We start from the raw sequence: 27590 nt of genomic DNA on the forward strand, positions 1-27590 counted from the left end.
ACAAATATTGTTATTTTGAATAATTAAAATTTAGAAACGACATTTTTGGATAATATTTTTCGCTTCTAGACAGGCTTCTTAAGAATTTAGGCTAGGGTAGCCAAAAACAAATTTTAATTTTCTTTCCTTACGTATCGCTAAAATATCGTCCGGCTAACTTCAGGTGTAACCGAAAATTTCATACTCTTGCAACTTGCAAGGATCAAACCTGGGGAAAATTCTTTTCGAATTTTAATAATAAATATATCTGACAGTTGACCGATATTTACGGTAAAAATTTCGCAATATCTAGAGTGGAAGTAGGCCCTGGTTTTTGTCTGATTTCGCCCATTTTTCCACTGTGATGTAGAAATGTCAGGATAATATTACTTACCGAATGTGTTTGAAATTGGTCGGGTAGGTTCCGAAATATGGATTTTCACCTAAATATGGGACTTTGTAGTATTTTTTAACAAAACTGTTATATGGAGAGTGAGCGGGGTTATAATCCGAATTCACTCATAGGATGGTTATTCCAGTTTGAATGGTTTAGGAAATATGTACATTAAACTTATCAAGAGGGATCACTCCCACTTTTTAAATATTTTTTCCATAATGCAAATTGTTGTACTAAATAACAGACTTGTACCTCCTTTGGTGCCAAGGAACATGTGTACCAAGTTTTATTAAAATATCTAAATTTCTACTCAATTCTTCGCTTGCACGAACGGAAAGACAGACAGTCACTCGGAATTCAACTCGTCTCGTCATCCTGATCATACATCGTCACATCTAACTCCATTATTTTTAGTTGATACTGTGTAGCAACATGTTGAAGAGTATAAAAATCTGATAAAGTGGGCTCTAAATATTAATGTTAAGAAGTGACGATTTGTAATTTTTTCCCCCATTTAAATAAAAAAAGAATTTATTAATTTTTTAGTATTGTAAATGCATTTTAACAAATTATTGTCTAGTTAAAACGAAAATTTATTATTGTTGTACATTTAAGGATCTAACTAAATATTTGATATATTTAAGCTAAGACGACTTCAAGAGTCCAACCTTAGATCGGAAAAGATAATTTTTACAATTTTTAATATTCGGTAACAAATTTATTCTCAAATCAAAAGCATTAAAATAAAGGAAACCCTAGAGCAATATATAGGAATAATACAATAATGTGAATTTTTAAATTTAAAACTCTATTTGAATATTGTACCTAAAATTTGCGAAGAAGACCTTTATAATAAGGTAAGTGATATACAATCAAACGGAAAATATTTCGGATAAAAGCGTAGAACTATTTTAAGTTCCAAATATCAGAAAGAACACAGAACTCTAAACTCGGAGAAAAACCATGTATTTACATATAAAAATGTAGGTTTAGCATTACTTTTTATATTTTTTGGCTTAAACAACATGTCAAATACAATGCATAAATAATATTGTAAAATAAAATGTGTTAATCTTAATCGTATTGTATTATCTATAATTGTACAATGCGTATAATACCTTATATTAAAACGAAATTATTAACACTAAATGTACGAAGTATAATAATTATTAGTAGTATGTGACGTTATTGGTATATTGCAAGGTACATTGAATATATAGTACAGTTCCATATGTGAGAAATAATAAGGACAGGGATGCATAAAAAAAAACTGTAATACATTTCTAGGGAGCCATGAAAATGCTGCCAGTTAACAGAATCTTTTATCACTCATTATTTATTTGATGTATATTAACAAATTCCGTTGGAAAAATGAAAATAATTTGCATATATATCGTAAAAAGCCATTCTGTGTTGTTTTGCGATTTAATATGTCGTTTTAAAATAACGAAAATATTTTTACTAATATTTTCAGGTTTGTTATCAATTAATTAGAGCTTGGATTTTATCTTTATTAGGTGTGAGAAAGGATAATTCGATGTGTTAAGAAAAATCCACCCATCAACTATCCGCAAAGTGCTTACGAAGGAAAATCTCAAGACCCAAAGCCAAACAAACATGTGCTTATGTTGAAAAAAAAACGTGCAACAAAGGCTAAAGTTTATTAAAAATCATGTGTAGTCTGACGACACAAAAGTAAAATTATTTAAGTCTGATCGAGGTATTCATCAAATAAGAAGACCGAAAAATGCAACCTACCACCATAAATACACAAAAAAAGACCGTTAAACATGCTGGCGGAAAGACTATGTTTTGGGTATTCTTTTTTATACATCGGTCTGGGCCGTAGGATACAAAGCACTATGAAGGCAACCGATTATGTTGCAATACTTCAAGAATGTCTCCTACGGTACGCTGAAGATAATATTCCACTAAAATTGTTATTTCAGCCAACGATCCCAAACGCACGGCTAAGTGTACAAAATAGTTGTTTAGGGTCAATGTATTGGAGTCGGCTCCTCAATCCCCGGATCTAAAACCCACTGAAAATTTGTGAAATACAGTAAAATCGTTCATAAGAGGAATGGTAACTATTCAGAATTCATGGAACGCAATTTCGATTTGCTCTGCCAAAACCTAGTTGATTTTATGCCGAAGTAGTTTCAATCAGTTTTAAACAACCATGAATTTTCAAAAGAATATTAAACTAATTAGTAATTAATATTAACAAAAATTAATGAAAACTAGTTTCTTTTCCTTATTTAATATTAGAAAATTTTTAAATAAAACAAAAAGTGTCTTTATTTTTTCACATGTTAAAATCGCGTTATTATAGAAAAAATGCTAACAAAATACAATAATTTGCCAAACTTAGCTAAAACTTAAAAAAAAATTATTTCCAATTTGTTCCCAAACAATTTGCTTCGTTATTTGCTTTTGATTCCTTTACATGTCTGTGAGACCACTGTCCTTATTATTTCTGTCAAAACTGTATGTATTATTATATGTATGTACGGTAAAATGTATCATTATCATTGCATTAGAATAAACACAACAAAACTCAATCTATTCTGTTTTCGCTTATTGTCTTTCAAGTGGCAAAACAAAGCAAGAAAAGCACCTTCTCTATTTGGTTTTAGTAATAAAAACGAGGCTTAGTGGGGTAGGATGACCTAAAATGTATACTGATTCCTCTTACTAATATGGGTAGTGTACCAAATTTCAGAAAAATATTGTGCTTACAACCGAAGTTATTAGACTTTAACTGATTTACCTGAACCGTTCATATAGTGATTTATGGCAATAATAAAACTTAAACTATAGAAAGAATTTAAACAATATGACCAAAACAAACAAAATATTTGAAACTAACTTAAGAAGTGTTTATGAAGAAGAAGTGGCCTGATGAAGTTTTTGAACACATAATCGCAATATTATAATCCTGAGATGAGGCTTCAATCAAAAGTTTTGACACTTCACTTTACCCGAATCCCTTAATTTCATTTGAGTAGCATAACTCAGAACATCAATTGGGGTATTTCCTCAAATATTGTGATTTCGTACGTTTAGCTCGTTGTGAGCTTTCTTCTAAAGATTTCTCAGGCCGATCACCTTTTCGGCTTGAATTTTTTATTAAACAAATTGAGCAATTCAGCCATGTTTTTTATTAATTTCATTAAAAACATCTCCTTTTCGGAGCGATTTATTCCAAAAAAGTTTAAATTCAGATTTCAGGTGGTTCAATGTTTTCTTCAATTCTTCTTCAGGCACTTCCTAAAATTTTTTCGTTTTTCCAATTCGTTTAAAAAAAAATTAATTTTTCACCAATATTGATCTTTTCAGAAGAAAATAATATTTCGATGAGTTCCCTACGATTCACAAAAATAGTTTTTGAAGTAACACCTGAAATTAAAAGTGAAATCAATCACTAAAAGATTATAAATTTGGAATAGTATGGCCACACTGGCTTCTATTTGACGTTTCACACAACTAAAATAATAAAGATTAATACAGTTTGTACTTGTAGTTGACGTTTGACAAATATATAATCAAAACAAAGTAAAAAAAAAGCTCGTTATCTTCGAACTAAACCACACATAGACACATACCTAAATGCGAACAAATCCCAAAACGCAAAAAATCAGCAAAATTCTTTTTTTCAAATAAGTACATAAATATACGTATTACAGGTTAATAAAAAAAATTTCGGCCGATCATGCTAGGCTCACTAACTTTTTCAATTGTACAAACTTAAACTGTAGGAAAATAAACTTGTTAAGGTAGACTTCCGAAAAAAACGACCAAAATGTGAAAATCACAATTACATACAAAGTGAATATAAATGAACCTTTATAAAAATCCGATGTTGACGCGGTGCACTTATTGCGAACATAAACTCTATGTTTTAAGGCTGTGAAAAGAGAGATGCTTAAAAAGACATTTAAAAACAGTTGGTTTATTGATGCTAGGACATTCGACATTCGGTTGGTCGAAATAATTTTTAAAGTGCACATTAATCATTCCACGAAATATAATATTTGGACCCTAAATATTTACAATAGATGGCGATCAGTGGAAATAACTTTTATGTACTACTTTAGATTTAGAAACTGATCTTGTGTTCATAAGACAAACTTTATCAAATTGAAAGTAGATATCTTCGATTCGCCATTTCTCTGCTCGCTACATGTAAAAGCAACAACAATCGAGTTGAATTCGTACAAGAGAGTATACGGATACCTCATTGAATTGATATAGACGCTATCTTTAATGCTAACAAGTTTTGTTTTGCATATTTTTGATCACTATTACTATTGTGAATGGTTAAAATGACAAATGAAAACTCAAATTCCCTTTTTCTTGTACTTTTTAAACTAAATCTTGAAATCAGTTAATGTAACTTATTGAAAACAAAAACAAAGGGTTACTGCAACGTTTTTGAAAACAAAATGTATCCACTAAGAAATAATCATAACATACTGTTGTTACAAAGAATTAGTTATGTGTAGATTAATTACTAGGAAAGAAAGCAAAACTTGTTATTGTACCTTTTTTTACTAATATTCTCTTTAGTGTATCGAGACTCATCGGAGTACATTCTTACCGAATTGTTTGTGGATCTTCGCAATATCCCAATTTTTATCACGGTTATAACATTTATAGCCGAATGGTGAGTTAAAAAAAAACACTAATAATAGACACCAAATTTTTCATACCTAATAAAAGTTTAAGCATGTGTAGGAGGGCCGCTTCGTGTTGTTGATGAATTATCGCTTATGTAAAGCAAAATAGTTGATAATTATATGGAAACAGCCAACGGAGAAACAACAACAAGCAGCCACACCTGCACACACCCGTTGAATTATTGGCTATTTTCCCATATCTAATACAACTTGCAAGCCATTCATCTTCTCGATTTTGTTTCGCTGGTGCTTTTTTGTATTTTCATTTATACTAAGATAAGACATAGAAAATTATGCAGAAATAAAAAACAAATGCCACACATAGCAGGTTTCATCCACTCACCCGTCATTCGTCAGATGTAATGGATCATTAAATCACCGTGAGTGCTGCAATTTAAACCATCAGACAAATGCTACAACAACACTTGTTTGTGGCCATACCAACAATACATACATGTATTATTATCCAAAGTTGCCTGTTGCAGATATAACAGTGAAGAATAACAGCAAAAATCAAGCAGCAAATGAGGAATCTCTTAAGCAGCTACCAAGCACTTCATTTCACTTTGTTAGACACAGTTGAATAAACACGCGATCATTTGCATAAACGGGCGACTCACTCATGTACAGTGGGGGAGGAGAGGGCAAAAGCATTGGTCCGCGCAGCAACGACAGCGAGTGCAATAGATGCTCGTGCGTATGTTGGCTGCTTGTTGCTGGCTCATTCGCCTATTGACCCATTCAGCCGCTCATTTATTCATTCATTCAGACAGATCGGTTAACTTGTTTATTTTTTACTGCGTGACCTGTTGTTTCTGAGTTGACTTACCGCTTTTAATACTCAAGGTAGAATGTTACGCGCATGGTATTATGGTTTTGTGAACCAAACGGTTACTTATCTATAATACAATGTGGACAGAACAAAGTGGGAAAATTTTTGAACTTTAACATTTACTTGCTACCATACGTATGTATTAGGTAGGCAGGCAGAATGTCTAACGACGCACCTAGGTCTATAGGAGGCCCATTGTGATACCACCGTATATGTATTAAATTTAAAAAAATATTTCTTAACAAAAATTGTTAAATCTTACTTAAAAAATTGTTTGAAATTAATGATTTTTCTGAAAATAAATTTTGGTAAATTAATCATTTAAAAACGTTTGTAAATAAATAAAAAATAAAGTAAACAATTTTGTTATACAAATATTCAACATATGACAATCGCTCAAAATTAACTTCCTGATTTGAACTTTTCTTTATACTATAACCAAAGCTGTTAATATACGAACGAAATGGAGATGGCTGACTCAAATTTCTGCAATAGTTAGCCGATATCCACTTGTACCGTACATTTTGGTAAACTGTTGTTGAACGGCAACTATACTTACGAAACAATACATAGATAGTAAAGATGTAGGCGAGAAAAAATATAGGCATTAGAAAGAATTGGTTCTCAATCGACCTTGGTCGGAAACTAAGCTTGGTCATCCTAGACTGAACTTACTTACTTCGAGAATATTACGAATTTTTTCATGGGAGAGTTCTAGCAAATTTTCGGCTAATATTCAAATTTTTCTACTGGATTTTAAAACAGGATACAACTTTGAAGATATCAATTTCGGCATTATTTTGGAAATAGTAAATGGGAAAGTCTTTAATTGTAATTTCTTTAATTTACCCGCAGTCTATTTTAATATTAATTACGAAAGTTATGTTATAAAGTGTTGTCTTCGCTATTTTCTCATAGACTTGTGGCATACAATGTTTTCGTTGCGTTCAGCAGCTCAGCATTTTTTAAAAACTTTTTTTTCTCATGTTCGCTGTTTTGAAATCTTAAATCATTTACAAACTTTTTAGCGCATGTGCTGCGCACTCTTTCCAGCCGCAGACCAACACATTTTCAATTTAAATAATTATGCATTTGTAAGTTTGCATAATTTAAAAAAAAAATCTTGTACTTAGCTGTGTATAATGCACAGCTAAAGTGAGAGATGAGCTAGTGAGTGGTGCCGTCGGCTGTTGGTGACTTGTTTACGCGCCGACACGAACGCGGATATATTTTCAAGCGACAGTTGAACTTTCTAATCACTTTCAGTCAATGCTGTTTCTTTTTTTTCTGCCAACATTGCCCAATTGGCAATAATACTAGCATTTTGAAAGGATTATGGCGATCTCGTTTGCCGCTCTCAGTGCTGCCAGCCAGGCAGTACGCGCTTAAGCGTAAAAGCATTACGACATTAACGTACACAGTTACATCTTCTTCTTAAATATGACGCTCTCGAAGCAGTTTTTACCTTTCAAGTTTTATTTGCGTGTATTCACTCGCAGAAATGCAGCGTGTATTTTCGCAGGTCATATGTGGCAACCATTTATGAAACCGACATTTATGTAACTCTTTAGAGGAGTTGGAGTTGTCTGCTAACTGCGACATTAAGTGATTTATACTAATGAGAATGAGTTCGTACAATTTAAACTGAGGCTTAAGTAATTTTATTATTACTTAATTTTTCTTGTTGCAAGCCGTTAATGGCAATAACAAATCAAGTTTTTGTATAAACACTCATACTGCATGAGATGGAAGCAGGTGTTAGCGCCGTTTAAGTTTAAGAGCTTAGATTAGGCAGATATTAGCTAATGATAAGTTGTTTTTTTTTCAAATCTATCTTTAGATAAAATAATAATAATGTAGTCACCACGCCAATTCCCAAAATATCTGAAATAGATTTGTAAATCTTAAAATTTAGCTTGAGTCTCAGGATAAGGAAAAATTTTATAATTTCTTAAAATACAAAAGAAAAATTGCAACTTTGTGAAGCATAAATGACTTCTTCATAATGTAACAGCGCCTGCTATCTTTGTTAGTTTGATTATTCTAACGGTAAACAATTTGCCTTAGTTCTAAATTCTGTCAGCAGGAAGTCACGGTGTGCGTGATCAATCAATTTATTGGAGTAAAATTTTGGTTATCGAATCACATAAAGAAAGCATTAAACCGATAAATCAGTTACAATTGACCAACATCCGTTGTATTGAGGCAAAGCTATGATTAAAAACAAGAAAAAACGTTAACTTCGGTTGCACCGAAGCTATAATACCCTTCACAAATACAAAGGATCCTTACAAGAACTTGATTCCGATCGTTCAATTTGTGATTTGAATCTTGCATTGTTGCGTCAAATAATAATCCATGCCAAATTTTGTGAAGATACCTCCTCAAATGAAAGAGTTTTCCATACAAGAACTTAATTCCGATCGTTCAGTTTGTATGGCAGCTATATGCTATAGTGATCTGATCTGAAAATTTTTTTTAAGATTACATTGTTGCCCTAAACAATAACTCATGCCAAATTTCGTGAAGATATTACATCAAATAAAAAAGTTTTCCATACATACACTTGATTCCGATTATTCAGTTTGTATGGCAGCTATATGCTATAGTGATCCGATATCGGCTGTTCCGACAAATGAGCTGCTTCTTAGTGAAGAAAAGACAGGTGCAAAATTTCAGATCGATAGCTTAAAAACTGAGGGACTAGTTCGTATATATACAGACAGACGGACATGGCTAAATCAACTCAGCTCATCACGCTGATCATGATACATATATTTTATATGTATTATTATATACTCTGTTCAGGATATAATAAAGTGCAAAGAGGCACAAAAATAATGTCTTCTACACTACACTATATATTCTTCGGCGTTTTTTCTTTAATTAACGTTCTTTAACTCTGAAAAAGACACCCTCTACATATTATGATCACTGCATAATAAAAACGAAAATATGATTAGGTGTGACATTATATGCAGCATATTTTCGTATTTGACGCGTTGAAAGCTTCCTATTGTGACTCTAAAGTCCACAATCTGCCTCACCCAGAATTCAGCATTTGATTTAAATATCATGCAGTTTAAACTGCATACAAGTATTTCTACACCCATTATTTTTGTATGAACTAACATAGCAAGAATTCTCATTTATATAATTTTAAATAAAAAACCCAATAAACAAAAATCATATTTGCATCTCAGACAGCTCACATCTTTGGCAACTAGCAAGCACATCGGGTCTTAGCGAGATTGTAATCGAGCCTTATGCAGATTGCATCCAAACGATACACAAATTAAATATAAAAGAACTATCAAAAAAATTTAAATAAAACTTAAGTACGATGTAGTTAAAAAATATAATATGTGAGTGCAAAAATTTTAAGTGGTGATCTCAAATGCTTTGCAGCGTTTTTTTTTTTTTGTATGCGTGGCTAATGAAGATTTATTTAATTGGCATGAAAGGTTTTATGGCAACTGCCCTAGCGCTTTTTCAAGAATTAGAATGTGATTTAATACATACCTATATTTATGCAAATGATATCAAATTGTTTTAAAAACCTTATAATAAAGCTCACTTGAACCGATAACAAAAGCATCTTTCGGAAATTCAACCGATTTTTAAAAAATAATAAGTAGTTCTTCCCTCTACTCTTCTACCCAACGGAGATCTTGTAAAGGTAAGATCTGGCATTTAGAGGACAGGATAAGCTTATGGTAAAAGCTCGACGCTAAAAACTCCACTGGCTTATAAGGGAAAGAGAGTTATTTTTAACGCCGCTAGACAATAGACTATGATGTCCTCTCCTCCTATATTAGCTAAGCTCTTTCTTCGGTTTCTTTCAAAGCGATATGTTACCTAATATACTTGCTGAAGCTTAAATTTCGAGAATAAAGTCCGACGTTTTCGTTAGTGATTCAGTTAATTTAGAATCTAATTGTAACTATGTATATCGTAAATAGGTATTATCGGCCAGTTGATTTAAAATCATATTCAGCGACTTTTACATTTTTTTTTTTTAATTTTCTAGTGTTGTTCTGATGTTTGCCTTGTATACCTAGAATATAAGTTTCTCCAGTAGTCCCCACTTGAAGTATTCTATACATATGCCCTTTTAGACGTTTCGCTTCCCGTCTATCTTCTTAATTTTTCCCATCCCCAGGAACGGCACGTACAGTAATTAAGAAGAGAATTTAATTAGACTAAAAAGTTGGAAGAAATTGGTTTCGACCAGTGCATACTATAAATCCCTCCCAGAAGTTTCAGGATGATAATGGAAGACTGTATTTACTGTCTCTAAATAAAATACTTGAAGCTAAAGACTTTAAAAATGGTTAAAAGTGGAAGAATCATAGTAGGATGAAACCCATCGGTGACAAGATAAAACAATCTGAGGTCGGGCAGAGAAAGGCGTGGTTGAATTTTTAAGGGTTAAACGAATAGCAAAATTGTAGGTAATAAAGTCATCTACAATCTTTTTCACATAACCTCAAAATATATGTGAAAAATTCAAATTTTTCTACGACATCTCTCGTCTCTGATAATGTTAAATTAAATCACCTTACTATGGTAGGTTTTTTCAGAAACACAAAAAAAAGACTGCACTAAACAATTCAGAGCAGCTTTTTTAATAGCTGCTACTACGAAATAGCAGATAGATGAAGATTTAACTTCTTGATTACCCCGAATTGGCGAGATCAAGGCTTAAACAATTGAGACTCTCAGACGTCCCTCTGAGCTGGTGGCTGAGATTTGTATTGGTATCAAGGAGCTTTATCGGCTCATAAGATCTTATTACATGAGTTTTATTTTCTGGTTTTCCAAAGTATGTATTTAGTAGTCCAAGTGCGATCCACATCTTCATCAGTAATTGAACCTAATCTTAAACCTAGATGTTATTTTAATTTTGTAGAACTTAACCCTCCAAAAAAAAAAGCAAAAAGAAATTCGTGGAAATCTTTTTGTGATGACATCGAGAATACGGCAGAAGCGTCTCGACTGAGAAAGATAATGACACAGTCGAAACATAGCATCGGATACCTTCAGAATCCAGATCACAGCTGGACGGTATCCAGTAAAGAGACTCTAGGCCTACTAATGGATACTCACCTCCCAGACAGTTCCGAGAACCTCGTAGGGGAACATATAATGGATAGTGAAGTGGGCTCAGAGTCCCCTCCGCTAGACATAGTGTCAGATAGCAATGTTTATTGGGCAATAGGCAGCTTCAAGCCTTATAAAACGCCGGGACCAGACGGACTATTCCCGGCTCAGTTACAGCAGTCCCTGAGCTACACAATAAACTGGTTAACAACCATGTTTAGAGGGGCACTGAAATTAAACTATATTCCCTCGATATGGAGGGAAGTCAAGGTGATATATATACCAAAGGCTGGCAAAAGCTCACAGATTAATCCAAAGGATTTTAGACCAATTAGTATTTCATCATTTCTTTTAAAAACGCTGGAGAGACTAATAGAAATACATATAAGGGACATACTAAACCCAGGAAAAATGGCAGTTTCGCAGCATGCGTACTCGAAGGGTAGATCCACAGAAACGGCATTAAGCTCAGTGGTAACAGAGATTGAAAAGTCTCTGGAAATAAAAGAATATACCTTCGTAGCCTTCCTAGACATAGAAGGTGCCTTCAACAACATCCAGCCGAGGGCCATATTAAGCGCGCTTAAAGATCTGGGCATCTCTGAGCCTCTCCGGAAATTAATTGAACAGATGCTCTTAGGCAGGTCAATTATTTCAACGCTGGGAGCTTCAACGATGCACAGATCTGCCCGAAGGGGTTCACCCCAAGGAGGCGCGTTATCCCCACTTCTTTGGATCCTGACAATGAATAAAATGCTTGTGGGTCTAGAAAAGAAGGGGGTACATGTTGTGGCCTACGCTGATGATGTGGCAGTCTCGGTTAGTTAGCAAGTTCCCGAACACCCTCGCTTGCCTTATGCAGACAATATTAAACGATATTAATCCATGGGCCGTATCATGCGGACTGAATTTAAATGCTAGCAAGACAGAACTAGTATTGTTCACTAAGAAACACAGTACTCCAGAAATCACGCCGCCATTTTTAAATGGCACCAGGCTAACGATAGGAGATAAAGCAAGCTACTTGGGACTAATTTTGGACAGGAAGCTTTCTTGGAAACAAAACTTGGAAGTGAGGGTAAAGAAAGCAGCTACAGCGCTTTACATATGTAAAAGAATGGTGGGGCCCAGATGGGGACTGACACCTCGGGTGGCTCACTGGCTGTACACAGCAATTGTAAGGCCGATCATGACCTACGGTATAGTAGTATGGTGGCCAATTACAGAAAAGAAATATGCGATTAGAAGCATGGAAAGTATACAAAGAGCAGCTAGTATTTGCATCAGCGGAGCTCTCAGAATTACGCCAACCAAGGCACTCAACATAATTTTACACTTGCTGCCAACAGATCTGTATTGCAAACAAATGGCAGCGAAGTCAGCTCTGAGACTGAGGGAATCCTCCCTACTAGTCGCCAGCAACAAGGGGCATTCTATGATGCTCAGAAAGTTCCCGTTTCTTCCCATAACTACGGATTTTCGCAATCCTATGGAGCTGAACCTAAATCCGGTCCTCAATATTGCCTTCCCTCCAGAGAGGAGTGGGAAAGGGACGTAGTGGACTTGGAAGCAGGGATAAGCTTCTATACGGATGGTTCCAAACTGGATAACCGAGGAGGCGGCGTTGTCTTCTCGGCTAAACTAGATACCAAAATCGCCTTCCGGTTATCAGACCACTGCAGTGTCTTCCAAGCGGAGGTCACTGCAATTAAAGAAAGCCTTCTTGTACTAACAAAAAGTGTAATCACAACAAGAAGTGTATTTATATATACAGACAGCCAGGCGGCTTTGAAATCTCTGATGTCTCATAGGATTTCGTCGAGGACAGTGAAAGATTGCTGTGATCTTCTATCGGATCTGTCATCCTATTTCACGGTAAATCTGCAATGGGTCCCAGGACACAGTGACATCCCTGGGAACTGCGTAGCGGATGAACTAGCCAGAACAGGCACCACCCTACAACTATATCCTGGTAAGGAGGACATAAATATTCCTCTGGCTTCTTGTAGATACATAATCGACAAACATGTCATTAATATAGCCGAGTGTCAGTGGAATCAGTCCCTGACCTGCTCAACTAGCAGGCAAACGTGGCAAGAATGGAATGAGCCGCACATGCCGACTGTTAAAATCCAAGAGGAATGATTTAAGAACTCTAGTAGGAGTACTAACAGGCCACTGTCTAATAGACAGACATGCAAGTAGACTTGGCACGCCATATAACGACTATTGTAGAAGCTGTCAGGAAGTAGAAGAGGAGGAGACCATTAAACATCTTCTATGCGATTGCGCAGCACTATATAGTAAAAGAATCGCCACCATCGGTCGTGGGTTTCTTGACGACGTCTCGGAGGTTGCACTGATAAAACTTATCTCATTGATGAAGTTCATCAGAAGTACGGGGTGGTTCAGAGAGGAGCCAACAGAGTGAGGGGATCACAGTCCCAGTGGTATCACAATGGGCCTCCTAAAGGCCTAAGTGTGTCGAATGACAGCCACTTTACCTACCTACCTACCTACCTAATTAATTAATAATATAGAATTAAAAGACAATGACTTTGCTTTGTACTTTGCTACATTTGATATTTAAATAAAATTGGACATTCGAAAAAAAGTACAAACAAAAAATTAAAGCGCAACTGAAACAATTGCCCAAAGCGGGTTTTTTTCCGTGCTATTCAAATAAAAATTATAACATCAAGCTTTTGTTTGTTGTGTACTTGTACTTTTTTTTGTGCTCCGCCTTAATTTTCGTATTTTAATTTTGTTGCTTTTGTTTTTGCTCAAATAGGATTTCGCCAATAGTTAGCGCGCATAGCTTTGAGGCCGGGATTTTATATTGTCACGACTTTTGTGGAGTGTCCACATTCAGTTATTACCCCTATTACATTGTTGTTATTATAGTTGTGTTGTATATATATTATATATTATATATGCTTCCAATAATCCGTATTTGAGCTCGTTTTTCGGGCTTGGACTAAATTATTTGCATTGATGTAATCACGGTATGTTCAAAACGTACCCGAAATTTGCTTAGAAAACAAAAACATATTTTTTCCAAAGTATTGTACTTGTATGTGCAAGTATTTATAGTGATATTAGGTATTTTAAACCTAAAAAGGTTTTCTATAACTGCTTTTTAGAATAATCTGCAGTTTATTTTGTTAATTCTTTATTACGATTTAAATATTTCTGAAACAAAAAAGTATACAAAGCCTGTCTACGGTACAGAATAATTATATGAATATTTTAAGGTTCAGGCTGAGTTACATAGAGGTTGAATCTGGCCCATTGTCCATAAAATGTTTACTTCAGTGATTATAATCACATTGGTCCCATAAGGGTAAGGTTTTTAATTAATTTTATTTATTGAATGCATAATTTCAAGAATATTTTTCCGACATCACCCAGGTCTTAAACTCTGATTAACAAAATGCACTCCGGTCGCTTATTGAAATCGTGTTAAATAATTTAAGGAAAGTAGCTAATAATATAATAAAAATAGTTGTTTTTAATATTGTTTACCACAATCCTTAATTAGTTCCACATCAATTTGTTTACTGTTTGCTTTGGGTAAAGAAAATTCCAGGCACATATTGTACAAAGTTTATGCGTTATGAGGCAGTTTTGCAAGCTAAAACGTAGAGGCCCATGCAAAGGAAAATTCAAACTGACTAATAATAAAACGAATTAAAACTGGTTTAGATTAGCGTATTGGGTATTGTCAAAATCCATACAAAAACATATATGCATATATCTATATTTCACACAACTAATTTCATTGCAGTCCGAGCACTCATATAAACACAAGCAAGTAAGGGGCATTACTATTGAAAATTAGTTGGTTAACACATCCGCATGCAAGGCTTGGCGAATACTGAACTGCAATTCTCTTATGTACAAATATATCAGAGAGCCATTGGTGAACAAAAAAATCTGTAAATGGGTGTGCAAACTGGCCTAACGAATATTTTTGTGTTATATAAGAATTGATTGCAAAAAATTTACATTTAAAAAAACGTTAAAAAGAGCTTGAAGCAATTCTTTATTACATATTACACAGACTTTGACAGAAGCGACTAAGAGCTGAGTTTTGAAGGCATTTTATATTTAACATTTAATATATAAATCTAATAAGAAGTTCAGTTTATTAAAGCAAGACCTGCGGTTTAATTTTAAAATTTACCGATCAACATTTACAAACAAATCAACTTTTTTAATCCTATCCTGATAAAACTCTGAACTTTTTCAATCTAAAAAACGAAAGTGTCTTACAAATATTGTCGAATTTTAGATAGCAAGAGTCTTTAAAACTGGAAAAATTATCCCAGCTCGTTTATAATATGTATAATGATTTTCGTTATACTTACTGACATTTGGCATAGAATATATTGATCAATTTGTGAGTTTTCTTTGTAAAATGATGTGAAAACATGCTCGCGAGAATGCTTGGGATATGTCATGCAGTCAGCTCAGACTTTCCCCTAGTCCCAGTACGCCCGAAATTCAAGCTGTCTTTTAGCCATAGACAACTTAATAAATTTCACAAAGCATCTTGTCCTGGTAATAATGTTCCCTGTTGCCAAAAGTTAATAAAATAGGGTCAATACTTCCCCCAGCACCCATATACCTGACAAAGTGATGTCCGACTTTCCAGGCGACTGTTGACTTTAAACCCTTTATTTAAGAAAACATGAATGATGTTCACAATTTATATGAACATGTTTTCTTGAAAATTATATGGTTTAGAATATAAATGAAATTGGTATAGACCTAGGTTTAAACTGCATACCCTAGTATAATACCACCATGAACAAACAGCACCAGCAGAATATCAATGATATCAACTAAGTTCAAGAAAGAATATATATTAAATCTGTGAAAATATAAAGCCATAATAAAGGACTTTTTCAAAAAGGACCTCATAATGCATATGTATGTATATAATATCAGGTGTAGTAAAAATAAATCCATTATTTTTGCATGAAATTGAAGACTTTAATTACCATAGTTAGAATGATCCGATTTAGGTCAAATATGCGCCGTTTTGTTCGATAAGGGTAATTTCATTATGCCTCTCTCCTAGAAGCCTTCGTTCCTATTGGCAAAAAATTGACAGTCGATTTTCACAAGCCTCTCTTGAAGCGAATTCTTCACCAGCAAAATTGTTCGCCATGACAGGAACAGATGGTAATCACTTGGTGCCAGGTCCGGACTATAAGGTGGATGAATAAAATCCTCCCTGCCGAGTCACTATCGATGTGTGTGGCCTGGCGTTGTCCTGATGGAACACAATTCCTCTCTTATTGGCCAAAGCTGGTCGCTTCTGGGCGATTGATTCCTTCAGACGGTCCAATTGTTGACAATACAGGTCCGAGTTAAGAGTTTTGCCATATGGGAGCAGCTTATAGTAGACAATTCCCGCAATTCGCTTGACGTTGTCGTAAGTGATCCACTTACCATAGCCAGTCACCAACCGCTTTAAAAATGGGTCGATTTTGTTGCGATTCAACAGCGATTCGCAGATGGAAATTCGGTCCATGAGGTTTTTTTGCGTTAACTCGTGTGGCACCCATACATTGAACTTCTTTTTGTATCCAGTCATATTCAAATGGTTCCAAACGGTTTTTTGTGCAATCTTTAGTTCTTGGGCAATCGAAACAGTGCCTACATGACGGTCGGACTCGACAATGTCCATGATTTTATCGAAATTTTCGACAATCGGCCTTCCAGTGCGTGGTTCATCTTTGACATCGAAATTACCGGAACGGAATCGATGAAACCAAAATTGCGTGTGATTAGCTTTTACAGTATCAGGACCATAAACGCTATTCACATTTTCAGCCCCCTGGATTGCGTTTTCGCCCTTATCGACGAAAAACTGTAAAATATAGCGTATTTTCTATTCGCTAGTGTCAATCTTTGAAACGCGCTCAAACAAAACTGAATGAACCAATCACAAAACTGTCAGAAAAGCTTTTTTAGTACTAAATGTCATCATTCAACGCGAGATACAGATAAATAATGCCATCTATTTTAAAAAAACAAAATGGATTTCTTTTAACTACACCTAATATATACATGATTGCTTGTAATAAATACCTTCTGCTCAAATATTAACGAGACTGGCTCAAACAACAAAAAACGGTTAATTATTCTTCAATATTTATTTTATCCCCTTCAAAATAGTCACCATTAGAGGCGATACACAAATGCCACCTTTTTTTTCCAATCTTCCTAACACTTCTGGTAGGCCGCTTTAGGTATGGCTTTCAGTTCCTTCTTCGAATTCTGTTTTATGACTTCAATCGACTGAAAATGCTTTCCACGAAGCGGCAATTTGAGTTTAGGGAAAAGAAAAAAGTCACACGGTGCCATGTCGGGTGAATACGGTGCTTGCGGAACAATATTTACGTTGTTTTTGGTCAAATAATCGCGTACAAGACGAGACGTATGAGCTGGATTTTGGAACAAGTCGAGCAGATACACGTCTCATGCCCAAAACATTGTGAATAATGCTATCCGTTTGATATGTTGAGCTCACTAGCTATCTATCTTTCAGTCACACGACGATTTTCCAACACAATTTTCATTACTTTTTCGACGTTTTCTTCGTTTATTGACGTTGCTGGACGACGATCATGGGGCAAGTTCTCCAGCGATGTACGGCCGTCCTTGAACGACTTATACCAATCAAAAATACGTGCACGTGATAGGCAAGACTCCCCATATGCCTTCTGCAACATTTTCATTGCGTCCGTCGCACTTATTCCATTGGAATAACAAAATTTCAAACAAACACTTTTTGCTCAACGTTAATTTCCATAGTAAAATTCGAAAAACACACTCGAGGTTGACTTGTTTATAGTGCCTTAAAAAAAAAACTATATGACAGATCGCGCTCAAATTTGACATGTAAACATATAACAGTCCTGCCAACCTAAGCAAAAAAAAAAGTATGGCCATATGTCATGTCCTTGTCGAGTTATGGATAAAGTCTCGTTTTGCGTTGAGCAGAAGGTATTGTAGAAATTTCTTTTGTATACGTAAATGTATTATCCAATGTTTTTAAAAGAATTGAAATTATAAATTTATTGTAAGTAAACTATTATTATTGTATTTAAAAACCGACAATAGTTTCTCACAACATGTGTATTGAAAATTTAATAACTACGAAGGAAATTTAAAATACATTTGCGTATTGCTTAAATGGTTTACGTTGTCTGTGGTTCTTTTAAATATAGTATTGTGACTTATTAAAAAAATAACGCACATATCTACTTACGAGGTATCACAATAAAACATATTCGTCTAAATTATCCAACCGCTTAATAACGATTAAATAATTAATTTTAGTTGTGGACGAATTTTGCGTGAATAAATGCACCCAGTAAGAAAAATATTCGTAGAAAATTTTTTTTTGAAGATGGATTTGCTTACAGCATACATTAAATACAATAGCTTATATTTAGTTCAGTTAAAAGAAGTTGTCTTTACAGTGTTTATCAGTATTACTCATGACAAGACTATAAACCTACTACTTACTAGGCACAACGAATTTTTTACTTGGGTCACGGCTGAAGATGAAGTATCACTAAAACCAATATAACGTATTGATTTAAGACTCTCTATCTAATAAGATTCTTATTTAAGACAAGTTCTTGTTATAAGAACTACAATGGAGACATGTTTACTGAAGTTCAGTGTATATTAAATTTATGGAAAAAAAGATATGGCCAGATGGATGGATATAATTGGCGACATTATATTTTATATCGTTTACATAAATAAACCAGGCGATTGAAACGGATTGTGAACGATATTGATTATTAATAACTCTTAACTTCGAAATTATATACAAATTTATCTATTTTGGTACCAATATTAAGACTGAAACCCAAGTTCGTCTTACAATCTATAGAATAATCAGTTTTATCAATTCTTTTTGGTTTATTTGATTTGATAATGTGAAAAGATTTTTTTATCAAGAAAATGCAGTTCGACGAATTGATCTATGTCTGCTATATAATTTTATCTTTGTAGACCTAATATGTGATGTGAATGATATAAACCAACCTCGTTTCAAAATTACGGATATCCCCCTACAAAAGCTTTTTTGCTACTCTAGGACATAGATTTCTAGCAGGTGATGATTACAATGCAAAGCCTTTGTTCACGTCTAATTAACCCGGAAGAAGGGCATAACTAACATTGACAAAATTTCTCCCTGGTAAGCCGACATACTGGCTCAGTGATTGAATGAAAATAATACATTTAATTGAGATGATTCCTTTCCTTCATGAAAATAATACAATTCTAACGCACCATTTCGGGTTTCGTGCAAAACATGGCACTGTAGAGCTGGATTATATAGTTACTAACGAAATTAGAAAGGCATTGAAGTATAGAGAGTTTCAAATATATTAAAGATTTTATTGCTTATTGTTAGGGTTGCTGAAGTATATTCTATAATTAAAGATATATTAACCAAAAATACTCGAAAGTATTTCTAAAAACAAAAAGGCAATAAATATATTATTTCTATGCTCACTGGACGGTTCTGTTCAGGTAAATTAAAAACAAAAAAAATTTACTAACAAAAATCACAGCACATACACGATGCGGCGAGAACGCCCTTACAGTTATTTTCACTACATACTTATAGTTATTGTTGTTGCACTACTACGTACATATATGGTATGATAACCTGTGTGTTGTGTACTTTTTGGTTTGACCATAGTTAATGATTATTATTGTTGTGGGTAATGTTTTCATCCGTTGTCATTGACGTTGTTGGTGTCAGCGGTTTAATCACACACCATAGCGCTTGTAATGTGTGAATTTTCAATAGTAATTCTACAATTTTTAATGTAATTAAAAATCTGATTTATTTAAATTGCATTTGGAATTGTCCGTCTCCCCCCTGTCACTCTTTATAACTTAAAGCAAATAACACGGTCCAAAAGGAAATTAAAAAACAAAAATTTACGACTATTGCGATTTAAGTTTTATGGCTGTGGAAGTAATTGTGGGGCTTATGAAAGGTAGAAAGGAAATATTAAATGCGATTATGCCAGCAAATTGAGCACAGTGCATGTACTAGTTCAAACATGTAATGCAATGACCATATATTTTATTGGAGACAACACGCATGTTGCAAGTTTGCAAAAGCAATGTTGATTCCTTACTTTTTCTTTTACAAAATGTTGGCCACAAATTAGCACACAAAGGCTTGGAATTAGATTGGCAATAAATTTGTGTAAGCTATTTTGAATCTTGCGTGACAGTTAAAACGATTTACACATTTTTATATAAGTTTCTATATGGTTACGGTTATCCTCGCAATAGCAAATTCTATCAAAGGCTTTGAAGTAAATAAATAATAAATTATTTGAAGAAATATCCCAAAATAATATATATTTGAAAACATGTATTACACTCGACTGGGTATTAGACCAAACCTACTATTCCGGTTGTTCGAAATTTGGCAATTTAAAACCACCATTCTTAAATGTATATTGTAGCTTACTAAAAAAATAAAGCTACTTATTACTCAATCCCTTTAAAAAAAATTGGTTGATCCAATACCCAGAAAAAAATCGATTTTGCCGTATATTTTTTGTGCAACTTAGTTCTTTGATTGTTAATTTATATATGAATATTTATTATATTTATGAACTATGGATTAAAACTTTGTAGAATTATTTCTTTGTTAAATGTTGTTTTAGAAAATTAACTCCCTTCCAACAAGAAGAATAAATTATTTCAAAAATGGACAGAAACCTCGATATATTTAATACTCCTTATATTTGTGTTTTATTTGCCTTTTTACTTAAACTATCAAATTTAGATACTTAATACTTTCAAGATTTAGTTGCGAAACCATAAAATTTATTCACTACATTATTAACGCAAAACAGCTATCAAAAAACTGCAATCATATTTTATTAACAATTTATTTCATTTCAACAACTTTTAATTTTATTTAACTTCACAATGTATAATTCACGTTTTTGATTAACACTAAGGCCACAAATCCTGATATAGGAAAGGGTTTTCAGACAGAAAACAAAGAAAAAAAAAATGAGTGCATATTGAATGAAGTTGTTATTCTTTGTTGATTCTTATAGTAACATGGGACCACCATCGAAATCTATTTCAAAATGAAAAAAGTAACCATCGAGTGGGGCCATTCCTTCTTTTTCTTGTGCTGGAGAACGCAAGATGAGCCAGCACTGAAAATTGTTATCTGAATAAATTATGTAGGTAAAAATTAAGAGTTCTGATTAGATCAATAATAATATTTTAGCTAATTCGGATAATTGTATTTATAAATATAAAATTTTTCTAAATAAATATACATCGGATTGATTTATTCACATGAAGTTTACAATTAGGCAATAGATCAAAAAGGAATAATATGTCTCAAGTATAAAAATGTAGTAATTATATACCAACATACATATAAATTGGAATACTTATAATAATTGAGGTTTAAGACCTTTAAAAAAATAATATTAAGAAACTGGTAACCAAACCTCTCGAAAAAGATTTCTGTGTGGGGGGATATGAAGTAGGGGATTCCCCTTAGATCCGACTGCCTTTGGAACAAAAAGTCCTTACTTGACTGTTCTGTTAAGTGCTTTGATAAAGTGTTGTAATTCATCTATTTCGTTTAATACAGGAACGTGAAAGTGAATAGGAGAAAATTTCTCTTCGACCACAGATAACGACCAAATCAACAAATTTACATACTATAGGTAAACGTGTTTTTAAGGATAAGAAAATTTAAATTTAAAATTTCTGATCAAACGTTTCGGATGTATATACGCATATATATTATATATGTCTGCGCGTGAGAATTCATTAAAATTACTGCATTTCGATTTACAATCGTTTTTCGGCATTAAAGCATCCGCTTAACAATATAAAACGAAAAAAATGTACTACCAGCAAAATGCATTTGCATGTCGATAGACAAGCTGGCGAATGAGTAAGCAGCAAGCTGAATTCCCCAACGGATGTCATAACATTATGTGGCATCCGCGGCTGACATCATTATTATCATGAGCGCTTGGTTAGCCGTAATGCTGCTGCAATTTTTTTGCTATTTTTCGCTTTTGCATAAATAAATACATACTTACATACAAACAAAAATGAAAAGCAGCCAATGTTTGCGTTACTGATTAATTCGAAGAGGAAATGCAGTAAATTTTCGCAAAACAAGAAAAATACGAAGAAAAAAAATTTTAAACTGACAGAATATCAGGTAGGCAGTATGTTAGGAGCAAGTATGCAAGTACTTCATAAAAACGTAAACTTATGGGAAGTCATAAAAATATGCGTCGTCATTCAGGCTAAGTTACATACATACATATATATCCATATAGATATGTAGAAACAGAAGTACCTACAATTTGTATGTATTGAATGTCCGTCTATTGGATATATAGTAAATGCATTTTTTGCAATATTCTTAATTTCAGCAAAAAATATCATTCTTGTTCGTTACCCAAATTGTATTGTAATAATTAACTTATTAAATCAAAAATTTTAAACAGGTAGCACGCGTCCTCAAAAAATATTTTTAACAGTCAGCTTTCGCAAATCTCTTCATTTAGATTTGTTTTTTCATCTCATAATTTCTTTTTATTTATACATTTCAAATAGTTGGCAACACCTACTTATTTTTCTGTAAATATTCAAGAATATTATCGAACAATAGAAAATGAGGTTCAAAACGGTTCTACCGTCACTATGTTGTGAGCTCGGTATACTGGAAGTATGGCGGGATTTCTTTGCAATTAATCAAGTAGTATACTAACCTGCGTGGGGTCTTGGTAGGTCACACTAATTTCGATAACTGTCCGAGACAGCGCTGCAATCTCCAAACTAATTGTTTAGATCAGAACACTATAGCATTTAGTGATTCATACAATTTGACCGATCAAAATCAAGATAGATAAGATTAAAGATGTTTGTATATCTTTTTATGCTTTAAAAAACCTGTTAGTTTTCATGGGACTGTTATAAACAATATTTGGTTTAAATTGTCCGAATAGCTTATGAGAGATAAAAGTAGGTCCATAGTACCAATTTTTAAATTGATCCTATGTAAGCATTTCTCAAACTTTTCTTTCGGGTGATTTTTATAGAGTTGCGGCCTCTTTGGTTATTTTGAATAATATCTGTATAATTTTTGCCTATATTCACATTGCAATAAGAGATAGTAGAATGTAATATTTTCATTAATAGTGAAGTTATTAGAAAATGGTGTCATGTCCGCTTCACAAAGTTTTAGTATCGTCTCTTCCTTCTCTGAATACATATTGGATATTGAGGGCTTACAGAATTATGGCCTTTATATAAAAGATGCGGGAGGTTGTGGTCTTTAAATGAAATACATTGTTGGAGCTTTTCTTTTTTGTAACTCGTCGGTGGTATTGTGGTGTGTCCGAGAAGTGGAGGGTGCCATAGAGTTTAAGTCCCATGCCAACAACTGATGAATTTTTTTGAGATTTTTTGACATCAAAATCACAACTGCCCTCCGATGGATAATGTCTGTTAAAAAATATCTTACATATATACTTCTAAAATTTGCCTTCGCTGCAGTTTAAACCTAAAAAATATACCTCTTGAACTTACACAATACTTGATGCATTCTATTAATAGAAGACTGGAGGCGTGATCAAGGCCAAGGGTGCATATACAAATTTTTAATTTTTCTTAAAATCGTTGTAATGTCAATTAATGCAAGCATTACCAGTTTTTTTTTTTTTTTGGTTTTAGCAAGTTCTTTTGGTATATTTAGACTGTCGACTTTGCAACTTCCTTTTACGGCTATTCAAAATCAGTTTGTAACTTTTTCACTTCCACTGTCTTCGATGCTCACATGACTTATAATCACCTGCGTGAAAATTCGGTTAACAATCATCAAGCTATTTTTGGTTTCAGCAATTTGTATTTTTTATCGTTTTCCATATTTCCCAATATAACAAAAGTAGAGCCACTTAAACTGATATTTCTCACCAAACAACAGTCCGACGACCGTGAAATTTATACACGTATCTTTGGAAGGTGAGATCTACCTACAAAGCATACGAATGCTATTCTGATAGGAACGATCTTATATTGTAGAAATAATACAAACTTTTGAAATTTTGTTTCTCTTGACCTTTATGTTATTCTACATATTTGTAGTCCAAAAAGTTTCAAGCCACCGCCTTCAAACTAATCGATAATAGTTATTTGGATTTTTTCTTGTCAGACAAAACGAAGAGGTAAAGTTTCTCATTTTCTCAGATCAAATAATTCAAATACATTTTTTATATATAAAATATAAATAATTTCAATAGTCATTCTCATCTACAATTTTTTATTTCATTACTCATAAATTTATTAGCTTCTTTGTTCGTAAGCGTATTTTCATAGCACATAACCTCGGAACGGAACGGAATTAGCAAGACTTACCTGCAAGAAATTGTATTATGACTAATTTTATTGAATATATTTTAAATGAAATTAAAAGACCGACAATCAATAAACATAAAATGTGAACTCTAAAATAAGCTAACTGTGGCGTGAGGTTAAGGCCAAGCTGAAATTGGGCACAGCGCTGTGCTGTCAAATCGGCTTCAACATAATCAAAATAAATTTCATTATTGTAGACTCAATTAAGAACAAGGCGTTGTTTGAACTATAAAATCAGCAGAATCAAACGAAAAGATGGTGAAAATGGAAAAATTGCAAAATCATTAACGAAGCAAACAACTAAAAAGAATGAGCAAAGAAGTTTCAAGCTAGTGCCAAATAATAAAATAAAGCGTAAAACAAATTTACACATCATTTAAATTAAATAAAAGATAAAAAAAAACGCAAACTGCCGTTAACCTTGATGGCAATCAATTGTGGTGAATTTTTTCTTGCACAAAATAAAATTCATGTGAAAATTCTTGTCACAATCAACGGTTTCCAATTTTTAGCTTCAATTCAGAGAGGATAGGAGGGTCTCGACGAAAAATTAAAATTGCCTTGCAAAACGCCAACAATTGCAAACAAGGTCAACAACCAGTAGGTTACAACGAGCGGCATGTAGAAAAAAAAATTATCAAAATAATATATGAATAAAATAAAAATTTGACACTCTACGCGAGTACATAAACATACCCGATTCATTGACGAACTCAGTCACTCATTCATTACCTACTCAATGCTTGGCAACCTCAGCTCATTACTTGAGTGATTGTGTAGTTATTGCTATTTAAACATCGGCTTGATTAAAGCACATTTTTTTCAGTGCTTCGGTAGCAGGCAGCATACGGAAAAACCAGGCTGAACAGAGGCAAGAAAAGCGCAGAGGAATCCACGGCTTTAACTGAAAACGCCAGCGCACCCAAAACGCTACGTTTAAGACGGTACGTAGTAGCAGTTACAAAAAATGTCGACAAGCTAAAAACCATTCAAAAACAAATAAAAGAAACAACAACAACAAATGTTAAAATAAAAGAATAGCAACTTGAAAGATAAGACAACGCAACTGCAGCCAGCTAAATAGTGACCAAATTTGAAACGTTTGAGAAAAAACAAAATCAAATCAAATGTTATTTCGTAAATATTCATTTAATGTTATGTATCTTAAGCTTAAATACTATAAATTTAATAAATAATGTAATTATCGTAGCGGTATTAATGAAAATTCGGAATTTAAGTTCATATAACGGCATTTCAAAGTTTACTAATTATGAATACCCTAGTTCAAAGAATTTCGAGGAGTTGAACTTATTTAAGGGCAATTTCAAACTTCACTATTTTCAAATAAAGACAGAAATTCTTTCTTCTCGATCGCATAACGTACTTTCGGAGGTAGAGTGTCTATATCCTGCGTAACTTCAGTATGTTTTACCAAATGGAATCTCACCATAAAGCTCAAGCGGGTCTTTATTATTTCGTCTAACGAAGTTCACAATGCACAAAAAACCATATTTTTTATAGAATTTTTCCCATGATCTGTCCATAATTACGAGTTTTATTTGATCCTTAAAATTGTTGATCCTTGATCTTTACCAGACCATATTCGACCAAGCCTTAAACCGGAATACACGAAGGAACCAATAAGCTAGGTCGAATTATATATTTCCCCCAAAAGGAAATCTTAAACCTCATTTAGCATTGTACAAGGTGCGTTCCAAAGTAAACAGTAAAAAAGTAACACAGTAAACTCTAGTGGCGCCATCTATATGTCGACTAGTGCGTTAGAATCTGCTATCCTTTATCTTCCAGTAAAAATTTCATGACATTTCATCTATTGGAAGTGAAGTTATTGCGGTTTAAGTGTCAGTATGTTTTTGTCATCGTTGCGAAAATGATCTTAGAACAAAGAGCCAACATTAAATTTTGTTTTAAAATTGGTAAAACTTTTACCGAAACGTTTCAATTGATGAAACAAGTTTATGGCGATGATTGCCTATCCCGTAGCAGAGTGCACGAGTGGTTTCAACGTTTTCAAAGTGGTCGTGGTGGACGAGATGAAACCCAAAAAATCGCGCCTGGAGAAGTCAAAAGTGAAGACAATGCTGATTTGTTTTTATGATTCCAAGGGTATTGTCCACAAAGAAACCTTTACCTTTTCGGAAAAATGCATTTGTTGATGAAAGGAAAGCGTTATGCAGACGTGGAGGCTATTCAAACTTTCTTTTTTACATCGAAACTAAAAAATTATACAACTCCAATTCTTTTTCGTGAATGAGAGGACTAAAGTCAACAAATAGATGCTGAATGTATAAGGAGGTAGTTTCTGTCATTTTTAAGACTTGAGACATGATAAGATTAACTCTATTTTATGTGCACGCCCTTATATTAACTTGCTATCTTAAATAAAATATTACCAGCTGAAAAGTTCGCATCGATTCTATGGAAGCGATTAGAATTGGATCCCTATATTTTGTGGTTAGACTTGGGTGACCATATTTTTTTCGGCAAAATCCGAAATCATAGATTTAGATTTTTTCCATATTATATTTCACTGAAAATCGCCTCATATAGTAGGTGAAGAGCAACAAATTTTATTCAAAAAGAATGGAAATCATAAAAGAGAAAGCAAAGTAATATTAAAATTTATTAAAAGATTCAATAACTGTCTGGTTCGATCGTTTGTATATCAGTTGATGAAATGGACAATGTTTCCGGAATTGTTGAAGACGTCTTCGGTTTGACGTATTTCTCTTGTTGATTGATTTTTCGAATATACTCGGGGTGCGATTTTAAGCGAGAGAAAAATTCTGTTAATAGTGGAATGCGTTCCACTGGTGCCGATGTTCCTAGTAATGTCAGAGCATATTCAAAGGCCTCTGAAAGCTCAACAAATGGTATGTTTTGCTTCAACAGAAAAGCATAACATTGAATCAAACGTTTGTCAACGGATGTTTGCTCTTTGCTCCATTCATCATATCTTTTGCCATCTATATACTGAGAAATATAAGTAAATTGTTCAAACAGTTTATGTGACCTTGTGTCTGATGCTTTTAAAATGTTATTTTCTGTCAGAAAAATAAACGTTTTCTCAATTTTTTCCCAGTCGAGTTTATTAGTGAGTAGTACC

General features: G+C 33.6%; 2 protein-coding genes and 2 long non-coding RNA genes across 7 annotated transcripts in view; 2 read left to right on the forward strand and 2 right to left on the reverse strand.

Annotated features, from left to right (window-relative positions):
• Positions 1 to 27590, reverse strand: part of qin — a 180142-nt gene that overhangs the window by 35359 nt on the left and 117193 nt on the right. The gene's annotated exons all lie outside the window — the stretch shown is intronic.
• Positions 1 to 27590, forward strand: part of LOC106620046 (uncharacterized) — a 47278-nt gene that overhangs the window by 6121 nt on the left and 13567 nt on the right. The window lies entirely within an intron of this gene.
• On the forward strand, positions 3946 to 25688 carry LOC138859032 (uncharacterized). Of its 2 annotated transcripts, XR_011398071.1 has the most exons (3): positions 3946 to 4155; positions 4949 to 5045; positions 25290 to 25688. It is a non-coding gene; the product is annotated as an uncharacterized lncRNA (long non-coding RNA). The 2 variants fall into 2 exon arrangements; XR_011398070.1 differs by having other exon boundaries at positions 3946 to 5045.
• The window catches only part of LOC138859033 (uncharacterized), a 59211-nt gene continuing 55960 nt past the window's right edge, over positions 24340 to 27590 (reverse strand). Inside the window, exons 1-2 of one of the 2 annotated variants that reach the window (XR_011398072.1) lie at positions 25160 to 25291; positions 24340 to 24463 (exon numbers count right to left, since the gene is read on the reverse strand). This is a non-coding gene — a long non-coding RNA (uncharacterized lncRNA). Of the gene's footprint in view, positions 24464 to 25159; positions 25292 to 27590 lie in introns of those variants that run through there. The other variant, XR_011398073.1, reaches the window with a different exon arrangement.

The sequence above is a fragment of the Bactrocera oleae genome, chromosome 2 (genome assembly GCF_042242935.1).
Source record: "Bactrocera oleae isolate idBacOlea1 chromosome 2, idBacOlea1, whole genome shotgun sequence".
NCBI lineage: Eukaryota > Metazoa > Arthropoda > Insecta > Diptera > Tephritidae > Bactrocera > Bactrocera oleae.